The 10,081-nt window shown below is 29.0% G+C and overlaps 1 long non-coding RNA gene across 1 annotated transcript; it reads left to right on the forward strand.

Moving 5' to 3' along the window:
- The first annotated feature begins 16 nt into the window (after positions 1-16).
- On the forward strand, positions 17-8,156 carry LOC128202202 (uncharacterized). The gene is made up of 4 exons (XR_008253641.1): positions 17-207; positions 571-734; positions 7,421-7,507; positions 8,049-8,156. It is a non-coding gene; the product is annotated as an uncharacterized LOC128202202 (long non-coding RNA).
- The last annotated feature ends 1,925 nt before the right edge of the window (positions 8,157-10,081 follow it).

Below are 10,081 nucleotides of genomic sequence, written 5' to 3' on the forward strand. Positions count from 1 at the left end.
TTGATTTTATTACTTAGGTATACATCGGTTACGGACAATTAGCAAAATCCTCAGTAACCGGTCGATGTCACGAGCATAACAACTTCTGTCTAATTATGCATGTTAGAAGCCCATATAATTATAACAGGTTCACTGCTATGCAGTGCACGCTTAATGATTACATATAATTATTTAGTTTGTTACATATTTACTTAAAGAAAAAGTAAGGTAATACTATAATTTCAAAGAACTTAAGATCTACTAGATTACAAACAAGTATGTTACTAATCAATCGATAAATAAAAATCTTAGATATAAATAAGTAACCAGTTAGTTTGTTTTTACTAACAAATAATTATGTTGATATTATGAATTTCAAATCAACAAATAATATAACTATAATCATTTTGTTGTTTTTCGAAGGCTGAATGCCAATAAATATTTTTCTGATATAATACCTACTAATCATCAGAGAGTCCTACTACTAGTCACTTAACATATAAAATATAGGAAGTTCATCAATTCCGTAAATATTCGATAATTAGTGTCCTTTAAGACATAACATGTGTTTCATATCCAACAAATATTCAGGTACGGAGAACTACATCAGAGGTGACTCTCCTAATATCGTAAACCCATATGGCTATGATAACACTAACTACTCTTCCTCTCTAAGGTGAATGCGACTTTACTCATCGCACCACCATAAGAATACAATACTGCAAAGTATAGAAGACTTAGACTAAACAGTTTTGGTCTGTTGTATAGTGTTTTATCGTAAGAATAGTCAATAGCCATTGACTATGCCTTATTCTGAAATTACAGAGTACGGAGTCATCGCAATTATGACGCATAAGAGGTACAGTATATTCTAGGATGCCCTTATATATTTTTCATGTGAGATAACGATTACTATTTTTAACGGTGGATTTTTGTTGTAAATCTCTATTGTACTTACTTTACATTAGAAACATGAAAAGGAATTAACATAAAATGGACTTATCCAACAGAGGAATCATTTACAGTCAACTTTTAAGAAACTGAAAGGAATCAATAGAATATTCGATAAAAATAGTACAACCAAAGGTAAACTAACAATTAATTTAAAACTACACATATTCTTATATATATTAGAATATTATTAATGTAATAAAATTGCTACTAGACGATGTCTTAATAACACCAATAGATGTCAAAACAATATTTTTAGAATTTTTGTCCATCCATCTATCTGTCTATCTTATTGTCTGTATATTTGTATTTTTGTTCCAGTATCATGCAAAAAATGCACTAAATTGAATGCGATTTTCAGGTAACTGAAAATCGCATTCAATTTAGTGCATTTTTGGATATATCTCCAGGAATGTAAATTCCTGGAGATTTAACTTAAAAAAAAAAACTGGTATAACCATCTAGAAGTGGCCTATTTCATTGGTTTTCCACATGTAAAAAATTGGTAAAAGATAATTGACGAAGGTATATAAATAAACATATAAACTTGTCCATAGTCCTGTCTTGTTTGTCCAAGTTGTATAAAGACTCATCATACATTAAGCATTATTAGATAATAAATTTTTTGTTAATTAATTAATACACTACAAGAAATGAGTCTAACTTCAACCTAAACCATCTGACTAACCTTCAATAAATCTATCAAGATACCACAAGACTGGAACCGGGTGGAATTGTCTCCATACATTGAAGAAAGTCAAAATGTAAAATATTGATTTTATTAATAAAAATAAACAAAATCAACAACTCAGCGTACATTCCATTATCACTGGCTGAAAATTTGACTCCGTATGGATAATTAATTAGAACTCAAAATCAGTGTAATCGTGTGAATATGTACTGGTGGTCACCATCCATGATTTATTATTAATAATGAACACCTTAGCGTTAACACTAATGAGTTTAAAATTGGACTAGTGGTCAAATTTAGCGATAAACAAGTAATAATTTTTTAACTTTATTAGATACAGTGCTATACAGCATATGTATATTAATTAGAATTCTAATATCATCCAATCGAGTAAGCAAGCATTTTAAAAACTCCAACCAAATTATAATATTTTGTATTATTAAATTTTCTGTTTAAAATTTAAGTTGCATAAAAAAAGTAAGGATTTAATTGCTATAGTTGGTACCTCCATAATGCTGTTTGTCCAGTTTCACATAACTCATAACCCGACAATTCTTACACATACACTCTGTCGTTTGCATCGAGTGGACCATCGATTTGATTGCCATCCGTAGTAGTGTAATAAAATGTCTACTATGAGATCCTTATCTTATAGTCTTATAATTTATCATTACCTGTAACTCCGACTATTCCATTATTTCTGCTTCATAAAGGTGGAGTTATTCCAGAGGAGAGTACCTACGTGCATTCTTACTTTACTCCTCCGACTTTTGTATATGTAAACATGCTAAGTGTATTTTTTCGTTGCTCGACTAATTAATGCAAAAAATCATAAACATGCTAGCAGAACATTCTTTCAAATTCGAACGAGTTTACGCAAGGAGGCGGTTAAAAGGTTACTATTCTAGTCCTTGTCTATATCTATATACTTTATTTTTAGTGTAACTATATCTTAACAATCTGATACTCTCTCATATTACTTCTTTTCAAAATACTGTCCTTTTTTTCATTACACACAATAGCTGTGCCCGAGACGGGATTTCGTTTGCGTGACCGAGATAAATAATAGATTATGTCCTTCCCCAACACAAATACTATGTTCATGCTATTTTTTATATTGAGTGCTAAAGATGTTAAAGTAACAAGAGGTTACCTAACCATGTCACAGCCTCTTTAAATGCATTTAATATAATATAAAAATTTTAAATAAATAATATAAATTGCAAATGCGTATATTACAAAAAAAATGATAATTTTTGATCGTTATTTACATAATTATATTATAATAAACACGTTAAATTATACTTATTATCTATTATATATAAATAATATTGATATTCATAAACAATATTAATAAAGGATACTTTATATATTTATATATATATCGACAGAAAAAAACATTTCTAATAAAATAATTAATACCAATCACCTCTCTATGAATAAATTTATTTTCATTACCAATTTCATCTCATTCAAAAGTCATTCACACCCGGAAGAACGGTGTAAAATTGCTATTTGATTAGACATACCTAGCAATATATCTAGATAATTTTATTTAAATGTAAAAAGAAAAATATAGAAATAGGTAACTCTTATTAGAGTAACTTAAAACTAAAAATATATTTTATTATTCATAACGGTTTTATACAGTTATCTATTAATAAATAAATCAACAGTAAACAATAAATTTACCCGGTTAAAAACAAATTTACGGATCATCTAATAGAAAGTGACGAATGTTGTCTACAGACATGAAGAGCATCATGGGGATTACTGAATACACTGTAACCCCTAACAACGTATCTCTCATGCGTTGCTATTCCCGTTAATAAATATTATATAACTACATCCCCTATCATATCCTATCGTATATAGAATATTCCAAACCGAAACTATTGTGTAAGCACAGATACTTAGTAAAAGAAACACAAGTGAGACAGAGATGAGTATGTACATATGTAGTAATAAATGGAACAACATTTAATACATGGTATATAATTATCATTATTGTTTCAATGTTTCATTGTCTACTGCTAAACATGGGCTTCCCATATAAATTGCCATAAAAATACTTCTGGACTATTGTATTTGCATATTTTAGATACTTGAGTATTTATAATTACAAGTTATTAGTCTTAATTCAAGTCTTCTTCTTTAACTTTAGAATAAATAATTAGTAAATTATTCCAAGAAAATCATATAATTCTATATACTGTCTATGCATGACTGAGTAACAAATAATGAAGATCTTAACAGAATTCTATATTTTATATAGTGGTAAGTAACTAATAGAAAAGAAGCGGCGAAACAAAGCGAATGAACACAGATGTAAAATTGCCTACTAGTTGAAGCTCTTAAGTAGAATCTAGCTATATATACCCAAAAACAGAAGTTTTCTACATAGATATTAGGTATAAATTACAACTAAGAAAGAGTTTTGTAAATTACTTCGGAAACAGAGAAGTTATAATAAGCCCAAAATAATTTATTTGCTTTCAAAGACGCGTTCTCAATACGCATCTTCCCATTTTTTTTTTATTAGTCAATATACTCATATATTAAATGTAAAAATCTCTATATTTTTTTTTATTTGGCAGGAATCGAAGAATTTAAGGTTTCCTGCCGTGTTAGTTAACAGCTTTAAAATTGACCAGTTCCACTTGCTCTACATTTCTCCCTTTGGGGTAAGAGTGAAATATTTTTTCACTAGTCCCTACTATTGTGCGATCGATAGTGTTATAGGGAATAAATATGCCACTGTTACATTACTAATTTTGTTAAAACTGACTTTAGAATAGAAATATTTTTTTTAAATTGTTATATGATAAAAAAGAATCATTAAAATCGTTTCATAATTATTCGCGTAATATCTGGAACCAAAACTACAGCCAATCAGAAAAGCTCCTCCTTTTTAAAGTCCATTGAGAAAAATAATCATTTTAACATTGATGATTAACTACTAATAATACATAATGTATTTAATAATAGTTGTATTTTAAATTTATTTATTAAGTTGTGCACAGCAGGAGTATAAATTAGCAACTCATACCGAATCTACACCGGCAAAACTTAATGAATACATAATTAACACAACGTAATGCTATTACCAGAGAAATACAAGAATAATTCGCATATTTCGACGAAGAAAGTAAAAAAGATCGCAGATAGACGAAGGAATTCAGGGTTAGTGACACTGCAACCAGTTATTGTGGCAACGATTTTATCTGAGCACCAAAGTGTCTAAGCACAATTGATCAAAACAAAGTTGGGTTTAATGAGATGCAAGTAATTTCAATCTAAGACATAGTACACAATGTTCTTAAAAAATTCCCTGGGCCAAAATGATATGTGAGCTCGCAATTACCAAGATGCAGGTCAACAGTTTAACAACAAACATGGCCTGTAACTATTTTTCACTTTCACATCCAATATTAGAGTTTTTATGTTCGTAGATACAGTCCATAGATAATTACCAATACTCGTAATCTATGTTCGTAATCGATCTTATTGAGTGACGTATCAATTACATTCTTGAACTTGCATTAATAAACGAGTAATAATCCGTGTATGAGTACAGTTATTAAATAAAACTTCAGAAACGAATTTAATGTAGCAGGTTTGACAATCCGGTTGCATGCCAACGAGTGCAAAATAATTAAAATACATATAATGCATATTATATTGTACAGCCTTTTAATATAAAAATCATTACAAGAATCTATCTAATATTAATTAACACAAATAGAATATTTATACCTAGTGTTTTTTATAAAATGTTTATGATGTGTAGTCCCCTAAGGCCAGTGACACTGGCAAGCGCCGCTTTTTTATATTAATTAAGACGAACTCAATCCTAACATAACGGCCACAAACATTACTATGTTAATTTATTATTAGGGTATTTTCTTGGCATCCGCAATGTGACACACATTTTTTTAAGACTTAACTGTAGCAGAAATATGATTGATAGGTGGCCTTTTAAATCTGCATCATTTGTTATCTCCTACGTTGATACCGGATGTTTTTCTATATGAAATTTGATCCCTAATCAATCGCATTTTATTTATAATAACATACTTAATGTTATTTAAAAATAACATATATGTTATGTAGTGTCATAACCGCCGCAAGAACGGAATTAATAAATTGCCACTCTATTTATTATTTTGACTACCGTACATTGCAAATTTTTCGGAAACAGTTATAAAATTAAACAAATTTTATGTTTACAGAGGTTAATAATAATATGAAGTATGTACAACTAACACAACGACTGCTTAAATGTCAGTAAAAGCGTACCATTTTACTGACATTTGTAACACTATGTGTACCACTTTTATGCAAATATTACCATAGTTTTTGTCGAAATTAATATCAAGTTAGTCGAAACAATACTACGTACAGTATACTTCTAGATAGGTAAAAACCGCATATTTAAGTAAAAAGGTTTATATAAAACGACACCTGTTCCAAAGATAATAATTTGGGGGTACGCGGACGGATATAGGCAATATAAGGAACTGCTATGTGTGCAGATTTGTTGAGTGTAGTGGTAGCTATTCGTAGCGACTATTGATTTTGTCCACCCCAAACCGCACACTCGCCGAACTGCATCGAGTTCCGCTGCCTAACACTAAACTTATTACCCATCTATTATTATCAATTTATTGACCGCTCCTAAAATATAGACGATATTTTAGCGACTTTGTTCTTTGGATATTCCGTTAATAAATTGTTACCTGTTTTAATCGTTTTATTATGCTAAATCACAGTTAAATGGATAAAATTTAGGAACGTCTTCAAACTGACAATATCATATTTATTATTTTAAATATTGAAAATATTTTTTGTCAAATGTCCATGTGATAATGGAGTGAGAATATAATGTACCTATCACCAGTCTTTTTTAACCATTTGTCTATACTTATAGTATATAGTACGATAATAATTGTAACATAATCAATGTCTGACATTTAAGTTACATAAAAAAATTATATAGAACCTATAGTTTCGATTTGTAAATAATATAAATATCGCAAAATAATATAGGCTATATATTTGCACTCTGAGTTTATAAGAAATTTTTTAATTAAACTAACCTTTAGTCCATCAAGGGATGGTTTCTAAAGTACATCAAGTCTTTTATTTCCACAATAAAATACATAATAAAAAATGTAGTGATTGCCTTGATAAAATACAAGATATTCATTAGAATGAGAAAACTTTTACTCTATAATCACAACTATAATCCCAGTTGAAGTAGTTAATGGTATTTTCTAAACTGCTGTCATTGTGGTGAACGTGACATTCTTCACGCCCACATTTCGCATAATATGTTAAAATCCAACGGGACATAAGGCCAGCCTGACGCGGTTAGATTATTTAGATTGTTAATGGTGTTTACAAATACCTGAAATATCATTTTTTATTGTACTCAGGTTATTTTACATTACACATGAATACAATCATATTAGGATAGCCCCTACCACATAACTATTAGGCTATAGCTATGTTACTAATTTTAAAATGGGTAATATTTGAAAAATATTTAAATGTTTCCTATTCCGTTACGTTTAAACTACTGTATCTATTTAAATAAATTTCGAGCTATATCTTACATTAATACAGAAACCAGATACTGTTTATCGTAATTCATGGGGTTAAGCCGGGGGTTAAGGCTATAACAAATACAATTCCGGTTATCCAAAAAATGGTACATTGAATAAATTACCATAAATTAAATAAAGGACACGTTGCAGGTAGTTATTACGCATTATTATCTGTCGGTTTTCCTTACAGCGATCATAAAACGAGTATATTCAATGTGTGCACCAACCGAGGAGCTGAGTGGTCCGCGTTGTTCCACGAATTTCCCGATTTAAACCGGTAAGCCTGGGAATCGGTCATGGGTGTTTTAATACAACGTGATAGGTATTCAAACTCTGTTCCTAAAACAATTTGGCTCACACAATTTTTAACTCTTTTATATTACACCTACTACGAGTAGTACAGTAGTTTACCATTTATGTTTACTAAGCAGAGCCAAATACAATCTTGAAAAGTTTGGTGGTCATCTTGAAAATTAATACTGAAAAATTAATAAAATAATACTTTATTATTTTTTTATAATATTTTCACATTATAAATAAATTCAGATGTATATGCATAGTAAATGCGTATGTGTACACGAAAACAGAGGCTGCATTTTACATCTGCTCCTAAAAATATTTAGGGATTAACTTCCTTCAATAGACATGAGAAAGGAATTTCATAGTATGGCAATGTAGAAAGTAAAAAAATTTAAGAAAAATAGACTTACCTACTTAATCTACAAGATAAACGAAAAAGAGTGATTGTTCTGTATATAACACACAAAAAATACAGTTGAAATAGTTTTAATGCTTTATTTTCCTGCCTATCATTACAGATTAAAGCAGAGATGCTGTTTGTTTACGTTTTAACTCATTGGCGCGAAATAACAATAGGCGCTAATAACTGCAACTAATAAATATTATTCAAAATACGTGTTATTATTTCTACCTTAAATATATTATAAAATTTTTGTGATTCTTTCACTTTTCAATATATAATATACTTATATGTAAGTAAATAATTTCAAAATAAAAATAGTATGAATAAATTCTGAAATGATAATGACATTTTATCTTTATTTATCTATTAGACAATAATAATTTGTCACAAAAATCTTTTTGTTTATTTTAATAAAAATAAATTATTAAATGTCTACATATTAACATGAATAAACTGCCTTATATCATACAAAATTTGTTGTTACAAGAATATGATATATATAATAATCAAGAAGTATCTAATTATAAATAAAAGATATAATAGTGTTAAAAATGATTATTCCTATCAAAAAACCAACTTCAATTGTGTCATAGCCAGTTATTTTGATTTAAAACAAAACAACTGAACCAATTTTGATAAAATTTGTATGGGACCTTGCCGTGTGATCCCGGCATAGAATAGGCTATCTCTTCCTTTCACGTGGGTGTCGTAAGAGGCGACTAGGAGAAGGTGAGGGATGGGCAGCAGCGTTCCTCTTGAAACATCTCCGAAGCCTCACTGTGGTTGCCAATCCGCCTGCCAAGCGTGTCGACTACTGACAAAACCCCCCAAGGGTGAGGCTTATGTTCAGCAGTGGACATTTAAAGGCTGAGTTGATGACTATGGGACCAATAAAACTTACAGTCTTATGTATACTCTTTCTGAAAAAAAAAGAATTTTCCAAATCGGATTAGAACTGATGGAGTTATGAAGTAACAAACATAAAAAAATACAATTGAATTTAGAACCTCCTTATCTTGAAAAATACAATCATTCCGTTGCGGCAATAACTATTTACTCATGTTAATTTCCATAAAAATTCTCTATAGTGTACTTTTATTTACAATATGGAAAATAACACATACTACTACATAATACTATGTTATAGCTATATGACACTACTAAAGGTAAAAACCCAATCATTGAATCACTTTTTTTATTAATAATAGGTATCTACTTAGATAAAAGTAAGTAGTAACATATCAATAGCATTAGCTGATAAGTCATAAGGCAAATGCTAAAATAATAATTTAGACTCTTTGACAAAATTATAAAACCTATAGAGGACATAATTAAGAATGTGGACAAAATTCAGGTAATTCTACAAATAGCTAAATATATGTATGTACGTACTCGTACGTCAGAGGTAAAATAAATATTCAAACTCACTTATAACATCACTTAATAATAATATTAAAGTAAGGCTAATAGTAAAATAAATCAAAATTGGTTGCAATTTTGAAATAAAAAATAAACTTTTCACCAAAACAAAAAAAAATTCTCTATTTAATTTATTTAATGAAAACGTAAATTAAATTATTGTTATATAAAAAATGAGAAGAAAAACAGGTACCTATAAAGACAAGCTCTCCGTACTATACGCATAAGGATAACAATAGAAAGAATTATTAGGATAATTATAGTAAGGACTAATATTATAAATGTAACAGTGAGTTTGTTTGTTGATATTTCTACCGCTTAACCACGCTTTGATACATGCGAAGTACATATTTGGAATGTAAAAAAAAAGACTATTTTATCCCCATAATTCAATAAATCCCAGTTACGCAGAAAATATTGTGAATAAGAACTATATACTTAAAGTTTTACCAATACTTAGGAACATTTAATATTAAAAAACTATATTTATCTTTTAATATAATTAATTAATTTTATTTAATAAAATTATTTAATTAATTTAAAACTATATAGTATACAAATAAAGCAATCATTCATTCACTCCATTCACGATAACCTACAAATAGACTGATCACGAAGACAGATCTAATTACAGTTTAGAAACAACAAAAAATGATAACTACATAATGATCCTAGGGAGACACCGTCGTGGGACGATAATTTCCAACTAGTATACTAATAGCTTGTTAG

This window comes from Galleria mellonella, unplaced genomic scaffold (assembly GCF_026898425.1).
Source record: "Galleria mellonella isolate WM207_F2 unplaced genomic scaffold, CSIRO_AGI_GalMel_v1 utg78, whole genome shotgun sequence".
Lineage (NCBI taxonomy): Eukaryota > Metazoa > Arthropoda > Insecta > Lepidoptera > Pyralidae > Galleria > Galleria mellonella.